Here is a 14262-nt window from a genome sequence, read left to right as displayed (position 1 = left end):
GGGAAGGGACAGACTGGGATTTCAAAATGTAGAATAGATAAACAAGATTATACTGTATAGCACTGGGAAATATATACAAGATCTTATGGTAGTTCACAGAGAAAAAAATGTGACAATGAATATATGTATGTTCATGTATAACTGAAAAATTGTGCTCTAAACTGGAATTTGACACAACATTGTAAACTGACTCTAACTCCATAAAAAATGTAAAAAAAAATTCAAATGGATCACAGCACAATTATTTAAGACATTTAATTTTCAAAAAATTGTGCGCTGTATTTGTAAAAGAAACTTAAGACCATATTATGAATTAATTAAAAAATTTTTAAACAACCCAAGTGGCTCTTAGCCTAAGCACAAATCCAAACAACACTTTTTCATATTTTCTGTAAGAGCAGAGACTGAGATCATAGTTTTAGACATAAATAATGATAAAAGAGTAGATGCTATTTTAAGAAAAAACCAAGAGTCAAGTCAAATCTTGTTTCTCTCTATACTGTAATTATTAAGGCAGGTAAATACAATACAAATATTTCAGAATCTTTTATTCCAAAACAAAAGTGAAAACAGAAAAGAGTTGTTACTTGACCCTCAGGTACCAGAAAATTCTAATTTACCAGGTATAACTGTCCCACAAATGAGAAGTATTTGAATCTGAATATTTTTCAAAAAGAAAACAAACTGCTTGATTCACTTAGTGAGTGACAGCTGAACGTCTGTTTGACATCTAGGGCGAGTTAGTGAGCCTATGACAGGGATGAGACCACATGTGAAAGCCGGTAACACTGGACAGAACTTCATGCAAACGCTGGTGTGGGAGGAGTTTACATCACAGTGGGGTTTCAAAGGGGAAAGCAGAGGAGTAAGAAGAGAGTAAGAAAAACGTGGCTGGTGTCCGCTGGACTCCCCTAAACTTTCAGACTCAGAGCTGGCCTGAACGTCCATGCCACGAGCACCGCAATACTCAGTCCCCCCTGTAGTTTCTCTCCCACGGGTGCTGGTTTTTAGCCATGCTGCCTTGCTCCGTAATGAGAGCTGCCAAACCCCTTCCCTCTCCCAAATGCCACCAGCACAAAGCCGAGCGTCCGGCGCAGCGCGTACTGGATGTTCAGGAAAATAGACGAGGTTTACATACAAGCAGAGTAGGGCAAACGTGTTTGCAGTTCCACGCTTTTTGGAATCGTGCAAAGAGAAATGCATCTTGATAGAGACGTGCTCTTGTTTTGAAAAGAACTTAAAATTGAATATTACAAAGCTCTGTCCTTGAAGTTCTATTGGACACTTAGCTCAGGGATTTCTCTCGGCCAGCTTTCCCCACGGACTCAGTCTACCAACCCACTGCTGTTTATCCGGCCACCCTTCACCTTGCCCCCTTCCTTTACCACCATTTACCCCAACTCCCAAATCCTGGCTATCGCACTATTTGTCCTTGCTCCCTGGTCTTTTTCTACAAACCAAGGTAACCAAAGTATTTTCTTCAAAATAACAGTTCTCTCTCTCTGAAGAGCTTCATGGCTGAGTTTAAAACAACGTGTACGTCCCACGTGCCTTTATGACAGCTGAATATCTACTATGTGCGAGCAGCTTGCATCTTGCTTCCATTGGATTCTTACAATTCCTTGGAAGCAGTTTTTATACATGGAGATGCACAGGGAAGCTGAGGTCAGCCCAGTTAAATAACATAGATCAAAATGGGAAAATGGCATTTTCATTAGTCCGAAGTCAAGGTGCAGAGTCAAGGTTTGAACCCAAATCTACTTTGCTCGAAAGCACAAGCCTATTTTACTTTTAAATGATGCTTCACAAATTCGAAAATAAATGAAGAATATTATTCAGAAGAAAGGTGTCATTTAAACTAGGACTGATAAAAGCACCAAATATCGCCTTTGGATCACTACTAAATTCAGAAAAGACTAGATTTAGACTTGATACATCCCCCGGCCGTATTCAAGGTGGGGTCTTCACGTCTGTGTCCGCAGCGACACCGGGGGCTTGGGAGAAGTGAAGAATCTCAGGCTCCCCTCTGGAACCGCTGAATTAGAATCTGCATTTTAACCAGGTCCCCAGGTCACGCTCAGCACTTCTGAGCTGGACAAACACTGATACCACATTACCTCCAAAGGCAGTCAGCCAAAAATGCACACTTGCAAACTAAGTGGAAGTTGTCAAACGTGTGATGACACAGCCGTACGAACGGTCACGGCACACACAGAAGCACGCGTGACGTCCTACTCAGTGCACGCGCGTGTGCCTCTTGGGTGAGCGCGTGCGTATTTTAAGGTGGAGATTACTAAGCTGACTCCATGGCTTGGTGATATCATTGGTGGAACCACCCACAGCCATTGACAAAAGTCTAAAAAAGGGACAGTAGGAGTGAGGCTGGCCTGCCCATCTGAGTCACGGCTGTTCCTGGACTTCAGCGCCAAACGGTGCCGTGCTGGAACTAGAGGAGGTGCAGGTGTGGCCGCCCCCTCCCCACACGCCCTTGGCCGCTTACCTCAGCTCTGCCTCCGTCTATTTCTGGACAGGTGACTCAGCTGACACCAGCGAGTAACTCTCAGCTTGGTGCTGGCATCCCACTTCCTAGGCCTGAAATCAGACTGTTCATGTCTCTAGATCCTGTTTATTCTTCCCCTCCAGCAAAAAGGAAAATGTCTCAATGCTGCTGATGCTACAGTGTGATGAACTGTTTTCCAAAATTGACTGACATGCAGGTCTTCCGGAAGTCTCGCTGAAACGCAGGCTCAAATTCAGGAGGTCTGGGGCCGGACGTGAGACTGTTTCCAGCAAACTCCCTGGCGATGCTGGTTCTCTGAGCAAACAAAAAAATAAACCACTGCAGCCAAAAAGAAAAAAAAAGTGGGGTGAGGTGGCAGGGACGGGGCGAAGAGACGAAACAGGCAGAGCTGACCGTTGACGATCACAACAGCTGTGTGCTCAGTGCAGGACCATTGGTTCTGCTGACCTGTACATTTGGAAAGTTTCATAATAAATTTTCAAGACAAAAAAATTAAAAACCAGTTATTTGCTTTGGTAATGAACTATAAAACTAGTAAAATGTGTTTAGGGAAAGTCATCTTGTGGGAGGTATCAAAAATCTTTAAGAATATCTTGACATATCGCATTTCTTATCAGATTCTACTAAATAAATATTCAGGACTGTATGCAAAGATTTAGATAATATTCTTCACATACTGATTACAGTGGCAAAAATAAAATTAAAATAACCCTTTTATTTTATATACACTAAATATTATACTGCGACTGTTCTCAAAGCAGAGTTCTGGCAAAAAAAAATTCATCTGAAATCACTTAATCTGAAGTTACTGTAACACAGATTACTGAGGAAACAGTATTGGTGTGGAGACACACTCACAGTGTAATTTAAAGAGAAGTGCAGCCTGTGAAACCGCGTGTTGGGGTTAATCTCACATTTTATCACTTTATCTGAATATTAAGGAGCAGGTGGCTGCTTGGACATGCCGCAAAGCGATTATATTGTCTCCTCTGTTACAGTTACTTAGACACTAACTGCGTGGTCTAAAAACTGAAAATCTCTTTCACACCCAGCTTCACACATCCCCGTCTGAACCCCGACAGAAACCCTCCTTGCCCTGTGGTCCACGCTTCAGTTTGTCCTGGCTCACGTCAGCCGCGTCGCAGCGCCCCCTCAGCCTGGTCGCCCTCCTCATCGCCGCGTGTTTGGAGGGTGGATCTGGCGTTTAACTCCACACTTTCAGGAGAACGTCACTTTCAGACCCCACACGGTGGCCTCCGGGTGAGGGCGTCCTGGCTCCCGCCTGGACCCAGGGTCTCCGGCTAGTGACCCCTGAGAAGAGGGCAGAGGGCGCATCTTATGTCTCTGCATCTGAGGTCAGGGAAGGGGGACCAGATGTTTCTGTGGGAAAAATGCCGGACTAGGGGCAAATCTTTCCCATCATACAAACCTTACCAAGCCCGGGAGGAGGTCTCCCCCAGCCTCAGGTTCCCCGAGGATGGTGGGACGGAGGCTCGGGGTGAGAGCACCATGCAGACCACACAGGCGGGGGGAAGCTGAGCTGCCGTGGGCCCAAGTCTTCAGGTTTCTGACTGGTTTTTCCCACGTGGATGACTGAAAGCTGAACACAGCTTCAGTGAAGCAGCATATTCTTCCAGTGTTTAGAGTCCAAAAGCTAATTTACCAAAGGAAGCGAGATGACCGTCGGCGAGAGACTCTCTGCCCATTGCCTTCAAAACAGAATGTGCCCAGCACACTGGGTTTTGCTGGGATGCTACACAGCGTCCAGTGCAGCAGGTCCTAAATGTTCTCGAACATAAAGCACATTTGGAAAAGCTGAGAGACACACACACACCTACCATCAGGAGACGCTCTCGGGTGCAGGCCCCGGGGTCCATCTTAATTCGCTCCCTGAATGAGTCCGAGGAAGCTCGTCTATTGACCGCACTTCAGAAACTCTGCGCTTTTTTTTTTAATTGAAGTATAGTTGTTTACAAAGTTGTGTTAACTTCAGGTAGAGAGAGAGAGAGAGATTTGTCTTCTTTTCAGATTCGTTTCCGTTGTAGGCTGTTACAAGATACTGAGTGCAGTTCCCTGTGCTGCGCGGTGGGTTCTTGTCGTTTATTTTTTACATGGTAGTGGGTCACTTTTCTTGGCATTGCTCTGGAAGCAAAAGCAATCACGAGACCCTTTGGTGTCTCTGGACTGCAACTGGTCCAGACGAGCTGCGGCATCTATCACGGATGTGATGAATGCCAAAATAATTGCCAGATTTACTGTACAAGAATATCAACGTGTCTGTCCCAACTAAACATTCTACTTAAATGTTACGAAGTGTTTAAATGCCTTACGATTTTCATAGGACAAACAGGACATTTGCAGAAAAGAAGACAAAAGAAATCGAGAAGGTCTCCGAGCTTCCCATCCGTGGATCAGGAGTTCAGCCCAGGGCTCCAGACATCGGACCCTAATTCAGTGCCCTAGTCACCGCCCCTCATCTTCCCCCAGGTGGACACCATGGTGGGGGTGCTCCCAGGGCCTTTGGAAAAAGAAACAGCTTTGGAACCAGAAAACGCTGGATTTCAGTCCGTTCCACCACCTGTTAGAACTGAGCAGGGTGAGGAGCTGCCTTGCAGGCGTTTCCTCAGCTGTGAATCTGGGACTGAGTCGCTCAGGAAACGTTATTGAGCTTCCACAACTGAGAACAAAGGCAGTGAAGCTCCTTTGTTCGCAGACTGTACTTTCTTTCTCACAAATTCATTTCGATTATTAAAAATCAAATCCTTAAAATAACTAATGGGGCTCGGAGAGCAACAAACACGCATCCTGCCGCCCGCCCTCAGTCAGTAAGTGGGGGGGGGGTTCCAGGGGGCTCGTGCAGAAGCCGTGTTTCTAGGAAGACGCTTTGGAAAAAGAACAGCGCAGCCCGCTCCTTCCCACGTTTTAGGAAATGGGAAAATGCCCTGTGACCCACATGGAAAAGGAAGGGTAACAAAACAGGGCAAAACCAGAAGCAACATCTTTAAAGGCACCAGCTCATGAGGCAACGTCTCCTGTTAGTTCCTGCTTCTCCCATCACTTACTCCTCTTCAGACTTTCCAGGTAGCTCGGCAGCCAGCGTCTTATTCTGGGGGTCCTTCTTTCTATGATGAAGTAGCAACAGAGCGTCACTTTTCTCTGTTACTTGTCTCAACATTACAGGTGGTGCCGACACGTACTTGTGACTGGACGGAAGGATGCCTCTGTCGTGCTGCCTCACGGTGCCGTTGTTAGAGAGCCTAAGATCTTGAAGATAAAAAGACACTCCGGGCAGCGGCTCGTATTGGGAGAGACGCTCAAACACAGAGAAGATCACTGGGGAAGTCGACAGTTGTCACCACGCCAGGGGTGCATGTATGTTCCAGAGGAGTGAACATGGCAGCCTCCGCAGTTGTCTTTTCCTACCTTCAGATCTACCACATAAAAGGGGTTCAAAGGACGGTAACCAAACACACCTCGCGCCACCGGCTGGCGTCACGCTGCCCTTGGTGAGGGCTTCGGCGCGGCGCCCGGGCGGGTGGGGCCTTTCAGCTGGCAGATGGCTTCAACGGGGCAGAACAGAGAGCCCAGAAATAGCCCCACATACAAGGTCAGCTAACATCTGGCAAGGGGGCCGAGAACCCTCAACGGGGAGAGGGCAGTCTCTTCCACAATCCGTGCTGGGAAAAGTGGGTAACCACATTCAGAGAATGAAACTGGACTGACCCCTGTCTCACATCACTCACAAAAGTTCACTCAGAATGGGTTAATGACGTAAACGTAAGACCTGATACCATAACACTCCCAGAATAAAACACAGGGAAGGAGCTCCTTGGCATAGGACTTGGCAGCGATGTACAAGCCACACGAGCAAAGCTCAACAAGTGGGACATCAAAGCTGGCGGTGGTCTTAACTGCCCACCAGGCTCTGACGCTTTACATTAAAGTATCTTGTCCCACACACACACACACACACACACACAGAAAGAAAACCCTCTGAATGTGTGCTTCCCTGAACTGCGGGATTTATTCAGAACAAAAATATTTAAAATCTGACTTAGAGAAAACACAGAATTCTCTTCATTTCATCGCCACCCAGTGGTGGGGTGAAACCAGCCCATACCAGCTCACGAGAGCCATTTTTTTTTTCCATTTTTAAAAATTTTGTAAATCAGTTGCTAAACATGGTAATTACTTAAAATTAAATTGTATAAGCTTTTATTAAATTAACTATATTAAAAGCAGAAGTCATTATTGAAAACGCACTGCTTCCCAATTATTTTACCACATCTTACCACTCGCTACGCACTTCAGTTACTTGCATGCATTGTGTGTTGAGGAGTAGAAACACTACACGATGCTGTATTAATGCACGAATCTTCCCAAGTCCTTGTTCAGTGATTTCCTGTTGGTGGCTTCAAACTGGCTGTGGCTAGAACATTTACACCATGGCAGTTGGTGACTGATACAAATGAAACCATTTTTTTCTGCAGGGTGGGTGGTTAAACACTCACCAGCACATTTTGAACACCATCTCATCCGTCAAAACACTGTCACCTGCAAATGATCTAGGCTCATGGAGAAGACATAGGTGCTGACTATTTGAAATAAACGATTCTCTAGAATTATTTAGGTGTGTTTGGGAAGGAGGCAAAGAATCCAGGGTACTCTCTCTTTGTATCTCTCTGTCTCAGACAGGCACAAGTGCCTTGTGATTTTTTTAACCTCATTACTGTGAATTCCCTTTTTTCCTAGTAAGTTTATCTTTATTACTTAAGCCCTATCTCACTTGTCACTTTTCTGTAGAAGCACTGTCCCCTCTCCCTGGCGTCCACTGAAAGTTCGTAGCTTAGTGCTGCGCGGTCAGTGAGTCCTGCCCCGAAAACTCTTCAAAATTGGAACCGGGAGCCCTCTCTTATCTTTCACACACTCGCTCCCTTACTCCGCTTTATAAGCACATAAAATGTATTTATTTTTCTATCATATCTCTTTGTCTCTTTCAAATTCCACGAGGGCAGGAGTTCTGCCGGATTTGGTTATATATCTCACGTACCTTAACCAAGGGTTGATACACGAGTGAATTACATTTGCAAGAGGCAGTGTGAAGTCAGGTTCCAGAATGAGGCAAACTACTTACCAGCTCTGTAGCCTGGGCCAGTAACTCAGATCCTCTGGGCTTTATCTCGGGGTGGAGGTGAGACATATAACCCTGACCCCGTGAGCAGCACCTTGCACAGGCTCCAGAAACATCGACAGCATTTCCTCTCGACGAGTCTTTCTTTCCCCACAGACTTTGTATTCACTGAAGCGTGGTGTGCGGTGTTGACCCCACGACCGTCTGTTTGTCACGGTGGTGAGTTACCTCGTCCTCCACGACTCCAGCCACCCTGGGGACACTGGGAGGGGTCGTGACTAGATTTCCACAGACAACCTGCCAAGAGGATGAGGCGTTTCCAGCCACTGAGAGGAAGCTCACTGTTGCAAACTCTGATGTGGCCCATTACTGTGGTCCCTGCCAATCATATGGAAAAGCGCTCCGTGGCGATTAGCCGTGAAGTTTCAATTATGAATGAACTGACGAAATGCCTGGTGACCTGTTTTAGATTATTAGACATGAAACATAAAACATCCAAAAAAAGTATTAAATTATTCACATGCCAGCATTTGGGAGTTCAAGGGTTTGGAATCTTTTCTCGTGTTGGATCATGCAGCAAGGCAGGACACGTGACTCCCTGAGCCAGCATGTCCGTGGTGAGAGGGGTGCTGAAAGCAAACTGGGAAGAGCTTTGCATGTTCCTCTGAGCAGATACAGTCAAACAGGGCTTTCGTCAACGGCTCATTTCAACCTGATGATAAGATTCACTTGGAGGCCTCCGTGGAGTTTGACTTTCTGCTCATATTTATTCAAGACAGAACCTTTAAAGGCGTGCCATTATGCCTTGTTTCATCTGATAACCACAGCGTTCCATCCACTTAATAAGCAGTGGCATTGCTCCGGGCCTGGTAAGGATGGCATGATACTTCATCTCATGGACAAACCACAGCATGAAACTGTAAAGTCAAGTCCCTGGAAATACCCTTCTTATGAGGTGGAAACACTGGGGCAGAGCAGTTTAAAGGAAGTTTAGGACCTTTTTGCTCATGACCTTTGTAGCAAGTTTAAAGGTAGAAGATATTTTTATTTCATTTCGTTTCTGCTGAAGTATAGTCAGTTACAATGTGTCGATTTCTGGCATGCAGCGTAATGTTTCAGTCATACGTGTACATAGACATACTCATCTTCATATTCTTTTTTATTATAGGTTATTGAATATAGTTCCCTGTGCTGTACAGAATAAGTTTGTTTTTTTATCTCTTTTCTATATCTGCACATCTCGAACTCCCAATTTATCCCTCCCCACCCTTCCCCCCATAACTGTAAGTTTGTTTATGTCTGTGAGTCTGTTTCTGTTTTATAGATGAGTTCATTAATGTCTTCTTTTTTAAGAGAAGAAAATATTTTTTAAATATTCAGGAATTCAGAAGTCTCTGGGGGCAGTCTGTGAAGCATGACTGAGCTATTACATCAGCCACAGATAACATGATGTGATTTTTGAGGTTCCCACCTGCTCCTTGTGGTCTAAAATGTCTCTTCTGTGTCCAAAACAAAGTATAGGGCTATTTGATTCCACTTTTCCCTAATTCACATTGTAGAGTATGCATTTTGAACATTGGAAGATGCATGTGAAAAATTTACTATCATCTTTGCCTGCCCAAGTGTGACAGTCATAGCTGTTGGGGCTGAGATAACACACAGCATCCAGGTGACCACGTCCCAGCATCCTGTGACAACCAGAATGTTGGTGAGGAACCTGACTACAGACACGAGTGTCACCCTCACGTGGGGAAGTGGGCAGAAAGGAGGCACTGACACTAAAGGAGTGACCGTCAAGTGACAAGGACCACAGTACGTGTCTCAGTTAGTCCCTCCACCACCATACCAGGGTGGGTACTGTCATCTTTACTTCCGTCACATAAAGCCTTGGAAGTACTCGAAATTCGTTGTCTGTTATTCAGATGGAAAAAATGTCATGAATGCTCTAGGAGGCCTCTGTAGAGAGCCCACCCTCGGAAGAGTGCCCGAACCTTGACGTCCTCAGGCACCTGAGCAGCGCAGCAGCAGTGACTCTTAACGCGCAGGGCTGACGCGGGTGCGCCAGCACGCACAGCACGCCGCAAACAGTCGGTGTGCTGACAGCGTTAGGAGAACCTACTCTTGTTAATAATGCCCCTCCTATTATCATCATTAGAACATATTATTTACAACCTACAGTGTAAGCTGTTAGCAAAGGAAGGCAATTGCTTATGCATTTTAAGTATTCATTCTCTGGGCTTTATGTCAGGGTGGTGGTGAGAGTTCATCGTGTGGTAAGATATCTAACCCTGACCCCATGAGCAGCACCTTGTTGTATTGTTTAGGACCTGGTAGGCATTTGAATATTTGCAGGAAAATAGATTGGACTTTAAAAGAAAAAAGTGCCCCACCCGACCCTCTTCCTCATCATTTTTATGTGCTCTAATTTGAGAGAAAGAAATTATCTTTTAATTAAATGCGGTCTGTAAAAGGATCCGAGGAAGTACTGGGTCACCTTTTCCTGCTTTTTTACATCTCAGTCATTTGGAGCAGAGGCTTTCTACATCGCTGTCTTTATTCACCAGCTATGGCAACAGCGGTTTCGGACATTCATCCACTATAATTCACATTTGGTGAATTACCATGTAGCAATGGAAGATGCGTGAACATATGGATGGATAAATAGTTACGTGAATAGAGTAACCAACGGTGCATTTCCACACGGCTTCTAATCTCAGCTTTGTCAAGTAGAATTCTCCAAAACAGAAGTGTTAAGAGATTTTTTTGTAATCAGTTTGTGGTCAGAAGCTTGGAGGAATATCTGTATACAGTAAAACAAAAGATCCGAATGAAGAGAGGGGGTTTAGAGCTGGATAAGGCGTAGCAGATAGTCAAGACCTTAACTTGCAGGCTCGGAGGGAAAAAATGAAGAGGAACAGGGGAGAGAGGCGGTCCGAAGGCTGAAGCAGTAATGATTAGATGTGGCTGGTTAAGGAGTAAGGAGGAAAGTTACATGAGACCAGCTTTAACTGCTAAGTTTTCACACCAGGCACTCATCACCCAAACCCCGCTGCTGCCACCAAACTTTCTGTACAGAGGACCTTCCGCATCTGCCCTGTTACAAACGAGTGTTTCAGCAAAGAAGGACGTCCCAGACTAACAAAGGGATACGCTTTTATGAAGCCCTTGGAAGTAAATGATCACCCAAGTGGGAGCACGGAGAGGCTACTCAGCCAGAGCCTGCTGGCGCCAGGAAGGCAGCCGCCGTCACTGGCATTTGGCGGAGAGTGGGCAGGTGGGGCGTGGGGAAGGGCAAGCTGGTTGGGGGTTTCAGGTGAGCTTCCGGGGAGGTCTGGGGCCTGGGGGAGCTGGAGGTGGGCTAAGAAAAGTCAGGCATCTATGGGAGTGGTTTGGGGAACACGTTTGACTTTCCCTGGTCGGTACTGAGTTGGAAGCAGAGCCAACAAGCGGAAAGTTGGTGGTCATGGACCAAGGCCAGACCTCTGGGCTGATGGCTGCCAAGTTGTGGTTTGGCTTCCTGGATAAATCACTGCAGAGGTCAGGGGTCTGAGTTCCGCTGTCAAATACGGTCTGGCCTCTGTCCAGGTGTACGTTCATCTCTCAAGCCGTGCAGGCAATGCTTAGGTGAGATGTTCAATTAAAGCAAGGAACTTTAGGGGAACAATTTTATTTAATGAGCTTCGCATCAAGAACAGCTTCACTTTTTTTTTTTTGTTCTAATTGGCACGAGAGATTACTGATTATTCAAATGCAAATATTTAAAAATAATAAATGCGGAGAACACGATGAAACTAGATCTCTACTGTTTATGCTTAACACTCTTAAGAAGGGTATTTCCTCCGAACGTGGTTAATCCAGTGTTTCCTTGTTTTAAGTGCTCTCTCCAGGTCCTTTGCTTTGTTGGCAGAAAAGGTGATTCACTTGCTATGAACAGAAAGCGGATGTTCTGGCTGAGTAATAACACGTATTTGTCCGCAAATGTCTGTCTGTCATACCCTGGGGAATGCGAGTTAATTTTTTCCCTGTGACTTAACGAAAATTGAAATTACCTACCAAATCCATTAGGATTAATTTAATAACAAGAAATTAAATAATTGGCGTAAATAGCCATTTAGATAATGGGACAAGCTAACCCAGTCTTGAAGATTACTTGTGGCTTCTCAAGGCCATTTCGCGCACTCACAGTGTGCCAGGAATTTCCCCTTCTAGAGAACAACCGGTTTGGAGAGTGCAGCGCTTTATTGGTTTCCGGGGGCTTCATGATAGACACCTGCTCAGCTATACAAATGCTGATCTGAGTCATCACGAGTTGATTGGTGCGGCCTCTTCACTGAAAAATTGAAGAATGAAAGTAAATAATTAAAAATATTTGTAGTTTCTGGGGAATAAAGTCATCGCACAAAAAATAACTCCATAAAATATCCGACTTTAAGAAAATTTAATCTGATACTAACTCAACATTTTATAAAATTAAGGAATGTTTATTTTTCCAAAGCACCCCTGTGGTCACTTTCTAAGTACGTCTGAAGCATTTCTGGGCGATGTCTGGCACCACACAGAAACAATTGTATGCCTTAGAGTTAGTGCTGTTAACATATTTTTTAGAATTTTTTTTTTTATTGTATAGGACACTCTGGTATTCCGACCTAAAACTGAACATTTAAGTTTGCCATTCATTTAGTAAATCCATTACTGGAAGCAAAAGTTGCAATTCAGTTGCTTCTCAGATGATGTGCTTAAGCGAAAGTGGCTACGCTAAAATCCAACCAACCAACCAACCTGAGTCTAAAAAATCCTGTTTGCTCACAGGTTGGGAGATTTCCCACGTGCAAGCTCCCTAAGTCTTCCCACCCTCCTCCCTCCTTGCTCTTCCTGCCCTGCCCCGTTCTCAGAATTTAAAGACATCGGCTTTTCACTGTGTTTGGGTAAGAATGGCCATTAATGGGTTTTCAAAAGTGTTCATATTTTCAGGCCCCAGGATACACAAACTATCCTTTAAGATACAGTTCAAATATTGAAATAGCTCTTATTACTGTGGCACATTTGTAAAAATAGTCCAATTGCATAGATGTTCACATAACCATCTCTCTCACCCATCAATAATATGACCCAAGTGTCACTTATATTCACATTAGTTTTATCTTTAATTTTGTTTCTCAGCTAATAATGATTTTTGGAAAATGTCTTTGCCCATCCTAAAAAATAAAGCTTCTGGTACAACCCATATTGAATCATACCCATTGTGTCTCCGGTGGTGAAATGAGTATTTTTTTGCATAAGTTCATCTTAATGTTCATTGAAGGTGGTAGATCAACGTTGCTCCTCGAACTCCAATTTTAACATTGATTTCAGGGAGAAAAGTAATTAATTTAGTCATCATAAAATAATCTTAACATTTATTCCTTCATTCCAACTCAGTGCACTGCCATTAATTTTTGTTCTGAAATATGAATCTTGCAAAGCCCTTTGGAACAAATGCATTTTATAGGCATAGTGATAGAGATCTGCTATAAAGGGAATGAGCTGAGCCTGCAGCCTAGGGTTTTTCAAGTCATTTTTATTAGGATTTTTCATTTAACTCAAATGCAACATTAATGACCTTCATCATCCATTTGCTTGCTTTTTTTATTGAAGTTGGAGGAGAGGGAAGATAAGGGAACTCTCAAAAGGAATAAAGGAAACAGACGCTCATGTGCCTGAAGTCGTGGGCATTTACCTGAGCCCCTTGTGACAAGAGTTCAGTGCTTCCTGAGGAACTGTTTATTCTGTAAACTTTACAAGGAGGATATCTGGAAAGACTTTTACTCAGGATAAATAAATGGTTTTCTCCATCATCATTGTTTTTAACATTCAATGATCGTAAGTTTGTAACACGATGACTCAGCTTTAGTTGGTGACACAGATTATCCCCAACTCTTTAATGAAAAGGGACATAATCCTCAAAATTAAAGTGCATTTCAATTAGCAAGAAGTCTATGGCACCGATTTGCTCTTTGATAACCGTCTCCAATACAGAATTATTACCAAGAACGGGGAAACCCGAAGGATTTTGACCTGTAGATAATGGACGCTTCTTTGACAAGAGGACACTTCCCTCACACTATAAGAATCAAAAAAGAATGTCATCACCAAGAGTGTGTGTTGGGCGACACATTGTTCACCGTCAGAATTAACCGTGGGACTCCCCGCGTCGGAGGTGGCGCCTCCTCCTGTGCCCGGTGCTGTTATTCTGCACCAGTCATGGGCTTTGGATCCAGAAGGGTCTGAATTTTAATAAGGCCGTTGCCTCAACAGCTGAAGTTGTTACGTCTTTGATGTTCCTAAATGTCCACTTCTTCCGGGTCGAGGGAGGGTGACTGGTAGCCTGTGTGTTAGTGTCCCGGGGCTGGTGGGTCACAGCAGCACAAGGCGACGGCTTACACAGCGCACGTCAGGAGGGAGGCCCGAGACCAGCCTGCCGGCGGGGCTGTTCCCTCGGAGGCTGTGAGGGAGACTCTGTCCCCGGCCTCTTCCTCAGCGTCTGGCGGTTTGCTGGCCGTCTTTCGCCTTCCCTGGCTTACCGATCTCTGCCCTCATCTTCGCATGGAGTTCTGCCCGGGCGTGCGTCTGT

This window comes from Camelus ferus, chromosome 15 (genome assembly GCF_009834535.1).
Source record: "Camelus ferus isolate YT-003-E chromosome 15, BCGSAC_Cfer_1.0, whole genome shotgun sequence".
NCBI classification, from domain to species: domain Eukaryota; kingdom Metazoa; phylum Chordata; class Mammalia; order Artiodactyla; family Camelidae; genus Camelus; species Camelus ferus.
The sequence above is the reverse complement of the archived record's forward strand: the minus strand, read 5'-3'. Positions refer to the sequence as shown.